Source organism: Antechinus flavipes, chromosome 5 (assembly GCF_016432865.1).
Source record: "Antechinus flavipes isolate AdamAnt ecotype Samford, QLD, Australia chromosome 5, AdamAnt_v2, whole genome shotgun sequence".
NCBI lineage: Eukaryota > Metazoa > Chordata > Mammalia > Dasyuromorphia > Dasyuridae > Antechinus > Antechinus flavipes.
The window spans coordinates 158,796,559-158,816,708 of NC_067402.1; positions in this window are offsets into that span (position 1 = coordinate 158,796,559).

Below are 20,150 nucleotides of genomic sequence, written 5' to 3' on the forward strand. Positions count from 1 at the left end.
TTCCTTTCCCTCCCTCCACCCCTTCCCCTAGATGACAGGCAACCTTATACATGTTAAATATGTTATAGTATATTCTAGATACAATATATGTGCAGAACCATACAGTTCTCTTATTGCACAAGAAGAATTTGATTCAGAAGGTAAAAATAACCTGGGAAGAAAAACAAAAATGCAAGTGGTCCACATTCATTTCCCATTGTTCCTTCTCTGGGTGTAGCTGATTCTGTCTAGCATTGATCAATTGGAATTGAATTAGATCTTCTCTTTGTCAAAGATATCCACTTCCTTCAGAATACATCCTCATACAGTATCGTTGTTGAAGTATATAATGATCTCCTGGTTCTGCTCATTTCACTCAGCATCACTTCATGTAAGTCTTTCCAAGCCTCTTTGTATGCATCCTGCTGGTCATTTCTTACAGAACAATAATATTCTATAACATTCATATACCACAATTTACCCAACCATTCTCCAATTGATGGGCATTCATTCATTTTCCAGTTTCTAGCCACTGCAAAAAAGGCTGCCACAAACATTTTGGCACATGCAGGTTTCTTTCCCTTCTTTAGTACCTCTTTAGGATATAAGCCCAGTAGTAATACTGCTGGATCAAAGGGTATACACAGTTTGATAGCTTTTGGGCATAATTCCAAATTGCTCTCCGGAATAGTTAGATTCATTCACAACTCCACCAACAATGCAGCAGTTTCCCAGTTTTCCTGTATCCCCTCCAACATCCATCATTATTTTTTTCCTGTCATCTTAGCTAATCTGACAGAGCAACCCTGATCTTACATCAAGCAAAATCAAAAATAAATGTATTTAAAAGAGATAAGAAAGAAAAGTACATTTTGCTAAAGGGTACCATTGATATTGAAATAATACTTCAATCAATAAAAAAAAATATATCCACCAAGTGAAAGAGTATCCAAATTCTTTGAGGCAAATTTAAAAGAGCTGCAAGAAGAATTAGGCAGCAAAACTATATTAGTGGGGAATCTCAATTTTGCTCTCTCAGATAAATCAAATCACAAAATAAAAAGAAAGAAGTTAAGGAAGTAAATTTAGAAAATTTAGGTATAATAGACCTTTGAAGAAAAATAAATGAAGACAGAAAGGAATATACTTTTTCCTTGGTGGTACATGGAATTTATACAAAAATTGACCATGTAGTTGGTCAAAAAACCTCTCAAAATCAAATGTAATTCAATTTAGGCATCTAGAATTGGAGATGCCTAGAGTTGAGAGATGGAGTGTCATTTTCATGGAATAGCCAAGAGGTCAGTATCAATGGATCAAAGTTTCCTACCATAGTTGTGTCAGATGAGATCTGGTCACTGCTCTAGAGCCCTTCTTTTCTTTCTTTTAAGCAGAAGGAAATTCACAGTTATTAAATATCTGCTTTTGCTCAGGCACTATGATACTCAATCTTGTGCAATAGATGCCTTTAGTACCTCCATTTTATATTTGAAGAAATTGGCAAACACAGATTAAATTACTTGATTAACATCACACAACTAGTAAGTATCTAAAGCTAGAACTAAATTTAGATCTTTCTAGTGTATATCATCGTTGCCTCAAAGGCTAAGATACAAAAGCCTAGGTATAAGTGTAATCTCTAAGCAGAAATACCAAGAGTGAGACTTATAAAAACAGGAGGGGAAATCCATACCACAATTAATGGATTTCATATTTAGGAAAAAAAACTTCAACGAAACCACTCTATTGGTTTATCTAGAGATCATGGAAACAATAGCAAAAAATTCCAGCATTGTTAAGGAGAGAAATAAAACATAAAAATTACAGTAGGAGAATGTTGGAATTCTGAGCTTTCAAAATAAAAATAAGTAAATACAACTTTATGTGTTAATTAATTACTCTGAAGAATTAAGTTCCAACATCATTTGTTTCTTATTTAACCTGAAAAAAAAGCCTTATTTCTAGGTGTGTGAAGGCTTCAATAGTAACCCTTAAAGTAAATAGATTTTAGTATACATTTTCAAAGAGAAGATCTAACCCCACACTAGACACTGACTGAAATAAAAATGTCAAGCTGAAGTTGGAGTGACTCCTTAGGGGTCTTTGAATAGTCAAACTCCTTCCTTTTTTTAAGGGCATCTAAAGCTCCAGAGAAGACAAAGGAAAGTTCATTCACTCCTTACTGAAATTGGACTTGAACTATAATTCGAATTGGAGTTCAATTTCAAAGATGCATGAATTGTTAGACTGGCCTGGAAACTTAGGAATAATGTTTTCCCACTCCCTCAAATTACAAAGAAAAAAATTGTTTCAGAATTAGAACTGACATTAAAATATTCTGGTTTCAAATCTGGTGGTCTTTGTTTTAGTCTTTCCCTTTCCCTGAGGGTATTTCACATCATACTCAGCTGTACTCCAAACATTGTTGTGGACACCCAATTAATAATGACATTCTTAGAAAAGTGCTTTACATTTCCAAGTATAAAACATGATGTTGGCCCCTATATGTCAAATTTTCTATTGAGTTCAGGTTTCTTTGCAACAAAATCCTGAAAATCTGATGCTCCATTGAATGTCCTCTCCCCCTCACCCCCATTCAATATTATACTTAATTTTCCTGGAAATCATGTTTTCAGTCACAAACTAGATTTAATTTTTTTTGATATATAGTATACCAGGACCTGAAGTCTTTCATTGTAGCCACTGATAAATCCTGTGCAATTCTTATTGTAGTTCTGGCATATTTGATTTTTTTTTTTTATTATCATTGTTGTTTCTTGCAAAATTTTCCCTTTGATCTGGGGGTATGGTCAGGTTGGGTTGACATTTACCTATGATGTTCCTGGATATTTTCCTTATAGAATCTTTTTTTAAGGTGATTGGTGGAATTATCTTTTTTTTTTCCTATTTCTACTTCCTCTTCTTATTCTATTACATTGGGCTAAATTTCATTTGATTTTTTTTTTTGTATTTTTTTCTTTTTCTTTTTTTTTGGTCATAGCTTTCAATAGTCCAACTTCAGTTAGCCCAATCTCTTTCTTGACCTGTTCTCAGGTTTGTTGTTTCTCTTATGAGATATCTGACATTCTCTTTATTCTTTTTTAATTCTTTAGATTTTGTGTTATTATTTCTTAGTTTATTATAATTCACTGTTTCCCCCTTGCCCAATTCTAATTTTCAAAGAGTCATTTTGTTCCTTAAGACTGGATCTTCTTTTCTAATTAGTTGACATTCTTTTCATGTTCCTTTTCTTGCTTTTCTTGAATTGTTCTATTTTCCCCCTTTTTCTGTCTCATTTGATTTTTAAAGTCTTTTTTTTTTTTGGAGTACAGCTGAGTATAATGAAATTCTAAAATTCAAAACTACATAATAACTATGCTGTATTTATTTGCATTTATATCTATATCTATATGTACCCACATACATATATCTATATCTATAAACACACACATATATATGAACATGTATACATATATACATACACACACATACATACATACATACACACACATATCATATATCCAGGCAAATATTTCTGTATATCTGTACCAAGAAAGGCATAGTATTTATTCTCCATAATCTATAAAGTAATAAGAAGTATATAGACAGTTATAGAAGGGTGTGTGCATTAAGAGGAGTGAGATGAGGAATGCAAATTAATGGGAAAGGGATAAAAAGGGAGGAAAAAGGTAAGAGGAGAGGATAAGAGAGGGATTTTAGGCTGGGGTGGGTAGAAGTGAAATAGAAGAGTTAGTAGGGACAGGATAAAAGAAATAATATCTATATATGTGTGTGATAAAGTATTTGATTCATATTTTACTACTTAAATATAACTTACTTGCAGTAAAGGAGATAGGGAAAGGGAGAGAAGAAAGAACAAAAAAAGTTCATAGAAAAGAACAAAGAAAAACCTACGAAGAAATTAAAAAAAAAAAAAAGGACAGCTCTGAATACAATGTATTTTATTATTACATACACATTCTTGAAATGGAAACATATTGTTACATATTTTGAATCCTCTCATATATTCTACTGTGTAGGACAAAGGGCATTTCTTTTTCTTTTTTCTTTTTTTATTAATTTCTTCTTTTTTTTCCATTTAAGTTTTAAATTTAAAAGGTTTTTTTTTTTTAAGTAATAACAGAAATGAGGGATATCATCCTAATGTGATCATACACATTAAATTGTTATTCCATTTACCTATTATTACAGTGCAATATTTGTTAAAGTTAACATTGTTTAAAGTACCATATTTAAAATATATCAGTTATGTGTAAATATATACTAAGCTATATAAATCATGACATTTATAAAATATAAATATGTAATCATAGAAATTAAACCCTCAGAGATGTTTATGATTAATTTCCCCCATCTAAAACACAGAACTAATTAATTCTTCTATAACTTTATTAGATAATTCTTTGATGTTCAATTACTAAAATTAAAATATGTTCAAACAAATGGTTATAAAATAAAAACATACAGTACTAGCATAGAACCTTTCCAAAATAGAGCATGTTTTAGTGTAAGTAGATAGTAACTCCTAGAAATAAAGTGCATTATTTCTTCTGAAGGTGAAATTGAAACCATGAATGAAAGGAAACTGAGACAAGTATTTTTTTAATTCCTGAAATGAATTATTAAAGGATCCAGATCTCATGTAAACAAAAAAAGCACTATCAACTTTCTATTCAATGCTATCTTTTCAAAGGATGCCAGGCCTTTTCAATGAAACTTTCCATCACTAATCCATCAAAAAGTTGAAGTGTATATAAATATCAAAAATAAATAAATAACACTTGGCATTGTTTTGAGAAAACATCACCATCTGTTTATCTAGGATAATGTGAGTAATTTGCAATAGCTGAATTCTGCTTGGAGTTCTCATACCCTGGGACTGAGAGAATAGTTTTCTATAAAACTCAGTGATGTGATGCTGATCATTACTGAGTAATATTCCTATCACAGAAATAAAAGGAATCAATGTGTGTTAATATTTGAAGTTTTTAAATTCTCTAATTGTGCTTTAGCAAAAAGCAGAATGGATGATGGAACAAAGTTCAGATGACAACTTCAAGATAAAAGACAGTACTTATAAGTACTGCAATTATAATTGAGTTTCAGCACCAGATTAAAAAACAAACAACTTTTAGCCCAGTACTCCTTTCTGGAATGCATTTTCTGTGTGCCTTTCCATTTTATTTGTTAATTCTTTTTCCATCTTGGCATTATCGCATATAAAATTAATTTCTCAACATGGCAAATACTTTCACTTATGATATCCCTCTCCCATGTAAACTGCACTTTCCTCAAATTACCCAGTAGTATACTTAATTTGGATGAAGGTATAGCCCTCACAAATACTTCTACTACCTTGTGTTAGATTATATGCACACACACACACACACACACACACACACACACACACACAGACACATCCCAAACACAAAGATTACTTGATCGTATCAGGACCCCCCATGACAAGACATACCTATATTTTTACTCTTCTTTACCATTTGGAGACACCCTGTTTTCTAGCGCTAAGGCTCATCAAGCAATCTGCCTTGAGCTTTACTTAACAACAAAAAAAATTTTTTTTGGGGTGCATGCATCTTCTGGATGAACTCAGCCACAGTAAAATCCTAGAATGTTTCACATTAATGCCAGGTGATCTTTCAGCTTAAACAAGTACTGCAGTACCTATAATCTGGTAATGAAGTCCTGTTATGAATGAAAATTGTCTCATTATTGCTGCTACCTTTCACAGTTGGTTCAAAAGTTCACTGTATAGCCACTAGTATAAGTATTGAAATTTGCTCAGCTCATACTAAAGCCAATCTCCTATCAAAAAAAAAAAAAAAAAAAAAAAAAGCCCCAGCAAGTCTATCTAATTCCCATCCTCCAGCAGAATAAAGAAAGTTTTTATTCATGACTACTATTATCTTTTTCATCTAATTTTGTTTTTATTTCATTTTAATTGTCAGAATTAACTGCTGTGATATTTTGAATTCTCTGAAATTTTTAGAGTTAGCAGTTGCAAAATCTCTTTGACATTTTTGGACATTTGTTTTCATGTTTGACAAAAGTAGCATGGAAAAAGTGTACTAACAAAGCATTGATTTCTATAAATGTACTTCCATTCTCTGCATTTGCTAATGGATTAATACAACTAGATTATAAATTATGTGGAAAGGGTTAATGTATAAGAAGAATGAAAATGTAGGAAGCTCTAAATTCAAAATATAGGACTTTACATTTCATCTTGAAGATAATAGGGATTTAATAGAGTTTGCTGAATAAGGGCATGGTATGAACATAGACTTTTGGAAAAATTAATTTAGCAAATGAGTTGGTAGTAGATTAGAGTTGGGAAGAATTGAAATAGATAAACTACTTAGAAGATTGTAAGGTAAAAAATGATAAGAATATTGGAGGCTGCCTGAGCAAAGGAAAAAAGATATTTGTAGGACATATACTGATAAAGAAATAACAAAATTTGGCTAAAAAATGTATATTAGGAATGTGTTCAAGTGAGGAGTAGAGGATGACACTGAGCTTGTGGGTCTGGATAGCTGGGACAATGGTTTTGTTCATATCAATAGGGAAGCTAAAGAAAGGAAAAACTTTGGCAAATATGATTATCTTTTCTCTTTCCTCATCCTTTTTGATGTTTCATTTAAGACTAATGAGAAATAACATATATATATTCAATAGGGGTATAAAAATCTCTTTTGCCCAGTAGGAAAAGAGAAGGATAATGGGATACAGAAAGGGTGGAGGGGCCCAGGTGAGAAGAGAGAGGGCATTTTGAAGGTGGAAGTAGTCAGTAGCAAAACACTTTTGAGGAGAGACAGGGTGAAAGAAGAGTAAGAATAAATAAGGGGAAATTCAGTTAGCAATAGTAATTGTGAAAAAAAAAATTAAGCAAATTTCTCTGATGAAATAGTGTGGGAGGAAAAAAAACACTGGAACGTCTTCAATAATCAAGGTGAAATACTGTATACAAAGTAGTAGCATTCCAGAGGATGAGGAATTGTAAATGACTTTGTTATTCTCAACAACACAATCACCCACACCTACTCTGAAAGCACTTACAATGAAAAATCCTATCCATACACAGAGAAGACATTGAAGGAGTCTATGTATAAATCAAAGCATTTTATATTACTCTCTCTTTCTCTCTATTTTTAACAATTTTTCTTGAGAGTTTTTATTTTCATTAGGGTGGGAGATCTATGTTATATTTCACAACTTGACTTTTGTGGAAATGTTTTGCATAATTTCGCATATGGTTTCTTAATTGTGGGTGGGGATAAGGGAGAGAATCTAGTACTCAAAAATCTTAAATACAAATGTCAAAAAAAGAAATTGTTTTGAATGGACCCAGGGAAAATATTAAATTAATAAATTAAAATGTAAAAAAAAAAAAAAAAAGAATTGTGAGCAACTTCTTTCCATGTTTATTCTTGCCTGAATTTTTATGACTGCTCTCTCTTCTGGGTTTCCTTTTAGCTCTCTGACAATTCCTATTCCATTCCTTATGTGATTTCACCATTTATATATACACATTCAAGGTAGAATGCGATCATCTGTTATTACATTTGGGTTTGTTCTACTAAATATTTAAAAACCAGCAATCTAGGTGCCCTGCAAGCGGTGGGATGAGAATATTACATATATATTCACATCATACTTTTTAATTATAATCTGCCTTATTAAGCTCTAATTGGCATTATTTGCCAATCACTGAAAATGTGATAATTCACTCTTGTAAACTAGTATGCACTGATTCCAAGAACTGCAAGTATATCTTTTTCTAAATAGAAAGGACACTTTCACTGAAACTTCGAATTGTACATAAAATATATAAATTGTCTAAGATGAAAGAAGAAGAGCTCTTTCAAGCAAGATTGCTCCCACTCCTCTATTACACTTAAAAGTCTTTGTTCCGTTGGTGGAAGTTAATGAAATTGTCATGTTGAAGCCCCTGGTGAATTTCAAGTTTATTTTTCAAAACTGTTTTTGATGTTTTTGAATATTTTATTTTTAGAACTTTTCTTGCAGGTAATATGTTGTATTGTTTTTCTTTTAGTGTCACTTTTTTCCCAATAACTGTAAATTACTAACCATATTAAAAATAAAGCAAATTGAGTAGTTTCTTTGAAGAAAATTAACATTTGGTCAATAGAAAAATGCTGATGAATGAATTATGAAAGTGAATTACTAATAATATTCTATAAAATTTAGACTTTAAAAGTGCCTTTGATGAGGTTTGGTGCAGGGCAGAGAGTTGTGAGAATCTCTTCGATTCTGGTTGGTGCAGATCCTTTATAAAGGAATTAATAAGCCAAAAAATTAGAGTGGCAAAAAAGTTTATTGCCACTGAGAAATCAGCTTGTGCTAGGAGGCTGACTTCCTCAGTAGCAAAGTCCTGACAAAGAAATAAACAAGGGGTAGTAGAAAAATGCTATCAGAGAGATAAAGAGGGGGTATATTAACATTGAAAAGAGGGGGTCTTTTATCAGCAGGCAGGGTCTTGGCAGGCGCTATGCCAAGGAGAGAGAGAAGGGTTCCTTGACAAAGAATGGTTCTGCTTTGGGCCTCTGCTAGGTCTTGACAGAGAAACAGGTAAGAGAGATAAAGAGAGATTAATGCTGAAAAAGGAATGTCTTCTCAGCAGGCAGGGGGTCCTTGCAGGCAGCTATGCTAAGGAAAGGTCCCTTGGCCTGGCATGTTCCTGCTTTTTAGGTCCTCTGAAAAGTCCTATTAGAGAAATGGAGGTTGACATTGAGAGGAGAATGCTTTCTCAGCAGGCAGGGTACTAGAAGTAGAGCAAGCTGCTTTGGACCTTCTGTAAAGAAATGAGTTTAAAATTGCTATTTTTATAAGGAAATCTGAGACGGAAGTTTCAAATGAACAAGATTCCCTCAATGCTATCACTGCCACCAGGCCCAAATGAGACCATTGGGAGTGGCCTGAGATAATTTTCAGGTCAATAGGGTTTGATAAAAATCTAGATCTCCAGTTAAATGAGACATTTTTAGTGTTTTTACTAACTTTACAAACTTTACTTAAGTTTGAACTAAATAGAGAGTGGTCCTGGACTCAACTAGTCCCACCAAGATAACAGAACAAAACCACTTTATCTTGATTCCCTGGGGAGGGTTTCTCCCAGAGGAGAGTTTCTCAAGTGTTTCCCCCAAAGTCAGAGGTCAACTCCAGGGTTCCCTCCACTTTCATGATTGAAATCATGATATTTCCACTTAACACCGTACAAAATGGGTTCATGACCTAAACATAAAGAATGAGATTATAAATACATTAGAGAAACACAGCATAGTTTACCTCTCAGACCTGTGGAAGAGGAAGGAATTTATGACCAAAGAAGAAGTAGAGATCATTACTGAGCATAGAAAATTTCCATTATATCAAACTGAAAAGTTTTTGTACAAACAAAACTAATGCAGACAAAATTAGAAGGGAAGCAATAAACTGGGAAAATATTTTTACAGTCAAAGATTCTGATAAAGTACTCATTTCTAAAACATATAGAGAATTGACTCTAATTTATAAGAAACAAGCCATTCTCCAATTGATAAATGGTCAAAGGATATGAACAGCCAATTCTCAGACAAAGAAATTGAAACTATTTCTAGCCATATGAAAAGATGCTCCAAGTCATTATTAATCACAGAAATGCAAATTATGACAACTCTGAGATACTACTACATACCTGTCAGATTGGCTAGATAACAGGGAAAAATAATGAGGAATGTTGGAGGGGATGTGGGAAAACAGGGACACTAATATATTATTGGTGGAATTGTGAATACATCCAACCATTCTGGAGAGTAATTTGGAACTATGCTCAAAAAGTTATCAAACAGTGCATACCCTTTGATCCAGAAGTGTTACTACTGGGCATATATCCCAAAGAGATCATAAAGAAGGGAAAGGATTCTGTATGTGCACGAATATTTGTGGCAGCCCTCTTTGTAGTGGCCAGAAACTGGAAACTGAGTAGATCCCATCAATTGGAGAATGGCTGAATAAATTGTGATATATGATTATTATGGAATATTATTGTTTGGTAAGAAATGACCAACAAGATGATTTTAGAAAGGCCTGGCGACACTTACACGAACTGATGCTGAGTGAAACAAGCAGGGCCAGGAGATCATTATATACTTCAACAGCAATACTATATGATGACTAATTCTGATGGACCTGGCTATTCTCAGCAATGAGTTGAACCAAATCAGTTCCAATGGAGCAGTAATAAACTGAACCAGCTACACCCAGCAAAAGGACTGTGGGAGTTAACTAAGAACCATCACATTGAATTCCCAATCCCATATTTTTGTCTGCCTGCATTTTGGATTTCCTTCACAGACTAATTGTACAATATTTCAGAGTCTGATTCTTTTTGTATGGCAAAATGATGGTTTGGTCATGTATACTTATTGTGTATCTAATATATACTTTAATATATTTAACATCTATTGGTCATCCTGCCATCTAGGAAAGGGGGTGGGGGGAAGGAGGGGAAAAATTGGAACAAAAGGTTTGGCAATTGTCAATGTTGTAAAACTACCCATACATATAACTTGTAAATAAAAAGTTATTAAAAAAAAAAAAAAAGAAATCATGATATTTCCTGAAAATGTTTATCATCATGACCAGAGAGTATATAACTTTGAAAAGCATTTTATTATGTTTTTTTTTAATTTCTTGATAAAATGGCAGATATAAACTTGTAATGTTACATAAGTTTTATATATTCATCCAAAGTCATTAATTCACTAAATGCATATTCTGTATATAGCTATGTAGTAAATTGTACACAGGTAAAAGGTCCTAAGTAACAGACAAATGTTCAGCCAATTAATGAGTATTTATTAAGTGTCTACTTTATGGCAAGCACTGGGATAAGAGTTTAGTATACAAAAAATAAATAAATAAATAAATAAAAGGAAAAGCCAATGGAAGGTACTGAGGGAAAAAGATACCTTGAGGGTTTCACAATAAAGGATCCAGTTGCCCATATCCATCTTTGCTTGTGTGTTGTGTGTGTGTGTGTGTGTGTGTGTGTGTACTTTATACTTCCCTCATAATTATGTTGCTCCTAATACCTTTTTTTTTCTTTTGACCCCCCTGCACTTTCTCCATATATTTCCATTTTAAACTTATATGTATGTATGTATATACATATGTATATATGTATATACATATATGTGTGTGTGTGTGTGTGTGTGTGTGTGTGTATATATATATATATCTTGTTTTCTTCCTGCTAATTTTTCTTCTTTACTTCTACCCACAAAATTGTTTTGATCTTACTTAATCTTCACTGCTTCAGCTTTAAGGATCCCTCCCATATTCTCTCCCCACCATCACTTTTTCCCTCCTATTTTATCCATTTCCCATTAATCTACATATCTGATCCCACTCTGGTTCATTTATACAGGCTTCTATGCCCCACTTTATTCCTTCCACCATTACTTCTTTATAGATTTTGGAGAGAGGTATACTCAATTCTACCCCCAGCTTTATTGTTGACTACTCAATTATTAATTACAATCTTAGACATATCCTTTATATTTCCACATATAAAACATAAAATATTTGTCCCTATTGAATCACTTGAAATTAGTTTTTCATGTTGGCATTAAGGTATCAAATTTTCCATTAAGCTCAGGTTTGTTTGTAACAAAATTCTGAAAATCTGACAGTTCATTGAAAGTCCTTTTTTCATTCAATATTACAATTAATTTTTCTGGGTATAATATTTTTAGCCACAACTCTAGTTATTTTAATTGTTGATGTATAGTATTCTAAGACCTGTGGTCTTTTATTGTAGATGCTTATAAGTCTTGTGTGATATCGCCAACATATTTGAATTGGTTTTGTTGTTGTTGTTGCTTGTAAAAAATTTTCTTGGATCTTGGTTCAAGATGCTTTTTTTTTTTATCATAGCTTTTGGTAGTCTCATTATTCATATGTTTTCTCAGCTTGATATGTGTTATTGTGTGTGTGTGTGTGTGTGTTTGAGATATCTCACATTCTCTTTTATTTTTTCATTCATTTTGCTTTGTTTTATTATTTCTTGGTCTCTTATGTCTTCATTGCCTTCCTCTTGTCCAATTCTAATTATCAGAGTCATTTTTTTCATTAGGACTCTGAATCTCATTTCCAGTTGATTGGCTTTCTTTTCATAATCTTGTTTTTCTCAAATTGGTCTTAATTTTTTTCATAGTTTTTCTTCAATCTGTCTCATTTGATATTTGAAGCATTTTTTTCAGCTCTATTTATTCTTTTTGGATATGTAACTACTTAATGCTAATTCTCCAGGGTAGGAGAATTGTTTTTTTCAATATCCTCCTTTGAAGATGAATGAAGATCTTCCTATTTCAAGAGTAACTTTCTATAGTTGAGTTTTTTTTCCTCCTTTGTCTGTTCATTTAAAAAAAAAAAGATAACAGCATGGTAATGATACCTAAACCAGGTAGGATAAACACAGAGAAAGAAAATTATAGACCAATCTCCCTAATGAATATTGATGCAAAAATCTTAAATAAAATATTAGCAAAGAGATTACAGATAATCCTCCCCAGAATAATACATCATGACTAAGTATGATTTATACCAGGAATGCATGACTGCTTCGATATTAGGAAAGCTATTAGCATAATTGACTATATCAATAACCAAATTAGCAAAAAAACATATGATTATCTCAATAGATGCAGAAAAAAGCATTTGATAAAATCCAACACCCATTCCTATTAAAAACACTTGAGAGCATAGGAATAATTTAACTTTTCCTTAAAATAGTCAGCAGCATTTATTTAAAACCATCAGCAAGCATTATATATGTAATGGGGATAAATTAGAACCATTCCCAATAAGATCAGGGTGAAACAAGGTTGTCCCCACTACCATTGCTATTCAATATTGTATTAGAAATGCTAGTCTTGGCAATAAGAAAAGAAAAGGAGATTAAAGGAATTAGAATAGGTAATGAGGAAAACAAATTATCATTCTTTGCAGAACATATGATGGTATACTTAGAGAACCCCAGAGAATCAACTAAAAAGTTATTAGAAATAATACACAATTTTAGCAAAGTTTCAGGATACAAAATAAATCCACATAGATCATCAGCATTCTTATATATTACTAACAAAATCCAACAGCAAGAGATACAAAGAGAAATTCCATTTAAAATAACAGTTGATAATATAAAATATTTGGGAATTTATCTGCCAAGAGAAAGTCAGAAACTATATAAGCAAAACTACAAAACACTTTCCATATAAATAAAGTCAGATCTAACAAATGGAGAAATACCAAGTGCTTGTGGATAGGTCGAGCAAATATAATAACGATGACAATACTCCCTAAATTAATCTATTTATTTAGTGCTATATCAATCAGCCTCCCAAGAAACTATTTTAATGACCTGGAGAAAATAAAACTGTATTATAAAGCAGCAGTCATCAAAATCATTTGCTACTGGCTAAGAAATAGACTAGCTAATCAGTGGAATAGGTTAAGTTCACAGAAAAAAATAGCCAATGACTATAACAATCTAGTATTTGACAAACCAAAAGGCCCTCCATTTTGGGATAAGAATTCACTATTTGACAAAAATAGTGGGAAAAATTGGAAACTAGTGTGGCAGAAAGTAGGCATAGACCCACACCTAACACTGCATGCCAAGATAAGGTTGAAATGGGTTTATGATTAAGACATAAAGAATGACACCATAAACAAATTAGAAGAACATAGTATAGTTTACCTCTCAGATTTGTGGAGAAGGAAGACACTTGTGATCAAAGAAGAACTAGAGATCATTATTGATCATAAAATAGATAATTTTGATTATATTAAGTTAAAAAAATTTTGTACAAACAAAACTAATGTACACAAGATTAGAAGGGAAACAATAAACCGGGAAAACATTTTTATAACCAAATTTATCCATATCTGATAAAGACTTCATTTCTAAAATATATAGAGAATGGTCTCAAATTTATACTCAAATATATACAGTTCAAGCCATTCTCCAATTGATAAATGGTCAGAGGATATGAACAGGCAATTTTTAGATGAAGAAATTGAAATTATTTATAGCCACATGAAAAGCTGCTCCAAATCACTCTTGACTAGAGAAATGCAAATTAAGACAACTCTGAGATACCACTACACACCTGTCAGATTGGCTAAGATGACAGGAAAAGATAATGATGAATGTTGAAGGGATGTAGGAAAATCAGAGCACTAATACATTGTTGGTAGAACTGTGAATGGATCCAACCATTCTAGAAAGCAATTTGGAACTATGCTTAAAAGGTTATCAAACTGTGCACATCCTTTGATCCAACAGTGTTTCTACTGGGCTTATATCCCAAAGAGATCTTAAAGGAGGGAAAGGGACCCACAAGTGCAAAAATGTGTGGTAGTCCTCTTTCTAGAGGCAAGAAACTGGAAACTGAGTGGATGCCCATCAATTCAAGAATAGCTAAATAAATTATGATTTATGAATGTTATGGAATGCTATTGTTCTATAAGAAATGACCAGCAGATATGAATGTTATGGAATATTATTGCTCTGTAAGGAATGACCAGCAGGATGAATACAGAGAGGCTTGGAGAGACCTACATGGACTGATGCTAAGTGAGAGGAGCAGAACCAGGAGATCATTATACACTTCGACAACGATATTGTATGAGGATGTATTCTGATGGAAGTTGATTTCTATGACAAAGAGACCTAACTGAGTTTCAATGGATAAATAATGGACAGAAACAGCTACACCCAAAGAAGGAACACTGGGAAACGAATGTGAACTATTTGCATTTTTGATTTTCTTCCCGAGTTATTTTTACCTTCTGAATCCAATTCTCCCTGTACAACAGGAGAACTGTTCAGTTCTACAAATATGTATTGTATCTAGGATATACTGCAACATATCTAACATACATAGAACTGCTTGCCATCTTGGGGAGGAGGTGGAGGGAGGGAGGAGAAAAATTGAAACATAAGTGAGTGCAAGGGATAATGTTGTAAAAAATTACCCTGGCATGGATTCTGTCAATATAAAGTTATTATTAAATAAAATTAAATTAAAATTAAAAAAATAATAATAATATTAAAAAATAAAAAGAGAATATAGACTTTGCAAACCTTAAAAAAAAAAAAAAAAGAAAGAAATGACCAGCAGGATGATTTCAGACAGGCCTGGAGAGACCTACATGAACTGATGCTAAGTGAAATGAACAGAACCACGAGATCATTATACACAGCAATAATAAGACTATATGATGATCAATTCAACATTGAGATGATTCAAACCAGTACCACTTGTGTGGTGATGAAGAGAACCATCTACACCCAGAAAAAGAACCACAGGACCAGAGTGTGGAACATAACATAGCATTCTAACTCTCTCTGTTGTTATTTGCTTCCATTTTGTTTTTGTTTTTGTGTTTTTTTTTTTCTTTTTCTTCCTTCTTGATCTGATTTTTCTTGTACAACAAGATAACTGTATAAATATGTCTACACATATTGGATCTAACATGTATTTCAACGTATTTAACATGATTGGACAACCTGCCAGCTAGGGGAGGGGATGGGGAAGAAGGAGATAATTTACAACAAAATGTCAGTTGCAAGAGTCATTGTTGGAGTTGAAAAAGTTACCCAGGCATATGCTTTGTAGATAAAATGCTTTAATAAAAAAATTTAAAAATTAAAAAAATGATAAAAGCTTATAAGTATAATCACCTCTAATCCTGAGGTTGGAAAGCTAGGGAAAGGTGCCTCTTGCTTCAAATCTTTTTTCCCCCTTTCATCCTCAAGTTGTCTCCTTTGACCTGGAACCCCAAACAAGGAACTCCACCATCCTGTAAGTGCTTTACTGTTCCACTGATTCTGAATTCACCTGGTAGTGTTAGTTCCTTCTTGCCCAGAGTTGACAATAGAAATATCATGTTTTGCATTTTCTTCCTCTTTCCACCCCCATGACTTCCCCTTTTTGTTTGTTTGTTTTGTTTTGTTTTGTTTTGTTTTTTACTTTTCTAGATGATACGCAAACAAACAAACAAACAAATAAAAAAAGCTGTTATGCAGTAGCTAAATGGAGCCACATATTTATGACAAACTTTAGGTGTCAAAAAATTAACTACTTTTATTTTTTGACTTAGCTTTTTAATTAATTAAATTTTGTATTGTAGTTATTACTATCAGCCACAAATTCCTAAGCAAATGAAGAGAATTATTTGAAACCTAGAGGCAAAGTAATCAGACATCTATGTTTCTTTAAAAAGAAAAACAATTTGATTTCTCTATGGTGTCCTTATTACAAAGAATATCCTTTATATTCCTGTTAGTGGAGAGAATATGGATATGTTCTTATAGGTAAACCATATTATATGCCAAAATTTTACTGTCATCATACAGAAATTATTTTAGTAACATACACATCATTGTAATGCCTATGATTCCTGAATTTTCTCAGAATAGATGCCAGAACATATTCCCCATAGTGATGTAATGCCATAATGAGGAAAAATAAACAAAAACCACTCAAATAGGGATTTCAGGAAGCCCAGGACTTTTCTGCTGAGTGGCTAAGTAGCTTGGAAAACATTATTTAGTCTTCATGGGGTTAAGCTGTTTCTTTTGAAAAATGAAGACGTAGAAACAGATCAGCAAGGCATCTTTAAGCCACATCATTGTGGTTCTGAAAGTTATTACAAAACTTACTAGAGATTGAATCTGAAAATATCCCAGCAATTTTCCTTAAAAAAAAAACTCATTGCTTATCTGACAAATAATAGATTATATTCTTAAGAATGGTACAAAAAAAATAAGTTAACAAGATGGATTATCTGTGCTAATTCAATAAATAGACTAATGTTGTTCTTAATATGGTATAGAATCTAAGGAGGAAATTTTTCAATTAGAAGTTTATATGAGACACAGATTTTTAATCCCATGAAAGACACAGGTAGAATTGAGAGGCTTTTCTATTCTCTTATCTCCTACTTCCAAATCAAAATCCAGGGGAAATCTCTACATTGATTGAACTCTCATTTTGTAGCAGAAGTAAAAACTTTTTTTTTAAGTTGCATTAAAGAGAGAGGTATGGCAGGTATAATAATAATAACTAGTATTTTATAACACATTACTTTTTAAAATTCCTTTACATATTAAAAAAAAATGGAGAGAGGAGCTATGTCTCCCTTAGTATCATAAAATTAGAAAAAAGTCTGAAGCAGAATTCAGTATTAGTACTTCCCTGGGGTTGTCTCTTTTTGCTGGTCTTTGCTTGCAGCCAACTTGTCTGTACTCAGTTTCTCCTGAAATCTCTTCTCCACTCATCAGTCACATTTTCTTCCTAAATTCCCTATGGTTTAAATTGACTTATGGTATAAATACCCAAAATCTTTCATCAGATATGATGCTCATTCTTCACCAAACTGTTGGGCTCCATATATACAGTACACAGCAGATTAGTTAAGCCTGAGATCTGTTAGATATTTGATTTAAAAGGCTTAAACTCATAGCTCACAGACAAAATGTGTGCTGTAATGTAATTTTAAATTTAAAAACACTTCTGCTGCAGAAATTCATCACTAATTTGTTGAGGTTTATGACAAGAACAGTTTTAGTCAATAGAGTGGATCAAAGTACACTGTGCATTTGTGCAGGAAAAAAAAATGTAAACTAAGGTTATTTTGGGCCAGCAGAAACAAAACTCCTGCACCAAAGCAAATGTTTGATTCTGCTAAAATATGATAGAGAAAGATAGCAATAATCTTTGAAAAGAATCTGTTGCCTAATGATTCACAATCAATATCCAACAAGGAATAATAAAGCTGAGATGTATCTGCAACAAATAAGTTGCTTATTTATTTCATGAAATATATGAATATAGTTATTGACATATATTCATCACTCTACATGTAGATTTACATCTATATATATAGATATATACACACATACCAAATCCAAAAGGAAAAGGGAAGCTCTGGAGATCTAAGAAGTTCAGTTTCATGGGTGACTTATTTTGATTACAGTAGATGTGAGGAGAGTGCATCTCCTTCCCAATGAGCCCACTGCCAAAGGGTCATAGAATTCAACCTATGAGAGAGGCTAGAAGCCTTCTAATTCAATTTTCTCATTTTATAAATAAAGGGAATGGAGGCAGACAGAGGTTATGTTATTTGCCTAAAATTATTCAACTAGTAAGTGTCTGAGGCCAGATTTGAAATCAAAACTTTCTGATTCCAGGGCCCAGAGCTCTCTATTCACTGCGCCAACAAATTCACTTTTTTTTTAAAATAGTACTTTTTTCTCCAAAATTGCATATCAAGAAAATTTTTGGAATTCATTTTTACAAGATTTTTTCTTCAAATTCATCTCTCTCCCTTTTCTTCTTTCTTCCTAAAATGGTAGGCAATTTGATATAGATTATTCATGTACTATTATATAGAAGATATTTCCACATTAGTCACAGTTGTCAAGGAAGAAATAGATAAAAAGGAAAATAAACTATGAAAAAAGATAAAATGGGGAAAAAATCATGATTTAATCTGCATTGAGTACATCAATTCTTTATCTTGATATGGATAATACTTTCCTTTGAGTCCTTTGTATTTAGATCTTTATTTTGCTGAAAAGAGCTAAGAAATTTATAGATGATCATCACATAATGTTGCTGATGGTATGACAATATTTTGCTGATTCTACTCATTTCACTTTGAGCCAATTCACAGAAAGAGGTTGCCTAGTTGTCCAGGGTTGTGCTTAAGCACATGGATCTTTGGCCCCTAGAGGTTGCCTGTTTGCTTGTAACTAGAATGAAGAATGTGGAGGTTTTTAGAGATGGAATATTCCTGTTCCTCCTACTTATGTTCAGGTACCTGGGAAGTCCAGCAATCTGATGGGAAGGGTTTGCCTGCTCCATTATATTGAGACTCAGATACTTCCACTGGTTCACTGAGGAGGACCATACTGCTGGTTTGCTGGGATGCTTCTTGTCCTGGACTGTGTTATTTTGTCTGAGTGAGACAGACCTTTCTTGGCAAAATCCCATGCTTCTTAAGCAAAATGATTGTATCATCACATTTTTTTTTGCTGGTTCTGCTGGTTCAAGATTTATTTAAGGTTGCTATTTTATGGTTGTTTGGAAGTGAATATGGGAGAGTCATGGTGATTTTTTATTTATTATTCTATATTGGTTCCTATAAGTCCCCCTCTATAGTTCCTTCTAATGGAAACATTTATCGCTAGAATTTTAATGTCTGGTGTCTTTTCAGAAATTGAAATACAAAGTCATAAGAAAAGAGCCCTGAATAAATACTCTAGGGTAAGTGTACTCTAGGCTGCTTGATATGTATCTCACCTATAAAGTGCCATTTCTTCTTTTGTGATGGGAGAAGGAGAAGAAAACATTTCACTCTTCTCCTTTGGCTATAAATGAAGTACATCATATTTCATTTTCATCTAAAACAGAAGGGGTCACTCTTCCAACAAGAATCCATCATCTTGAGTGTTCTTCAATCATCAGAATAAAGTTCATATCTCTGACACCCAATTAGGAAAGTTCCAAGAAAAAAGTCTATCTCTCTAAAGACGGGCTTTAGGCAAAGATACATTTTCTATTATCTCATCATGTTGAATGTTGACTTAGCAAATTCTTTAGTGGTTCTCCACGAACACACAATAACTATAACTTTTTGAATTTTGCAACAAATATCTTTGAGTTCAATTTCCCTCCTCTCTTCTGTTCTCCTTCTCACTCATCTCCTTTTCTCTTTTATCTCTTCTCCTTTCCAACAATACAAATAAGGAGTGTATTAATTGATTATGTCACTTTCTAGAGAAACTGTTATCTACTCATTGGGATTTCCCAGAACTGACTTATTAGCCAAATAGATCTTTGAAGGTCTGAACTGTGCCTTCACAATCACCAAAAAGGTGATGTAATAGTATTTCAGAAAATTTCCCAGTCATATTGGCTGCTTGAAAGTCAACTTGGGCTCTTAACGGAAATAAAAAAGGTAGTGGGGAGAAAAAAAAAAAACCTAGAATAGGATGCTAATGTAAATGTTAGAGCTATACTAATTAACCCTTCCTTTTATCCTTAGCTACCCAC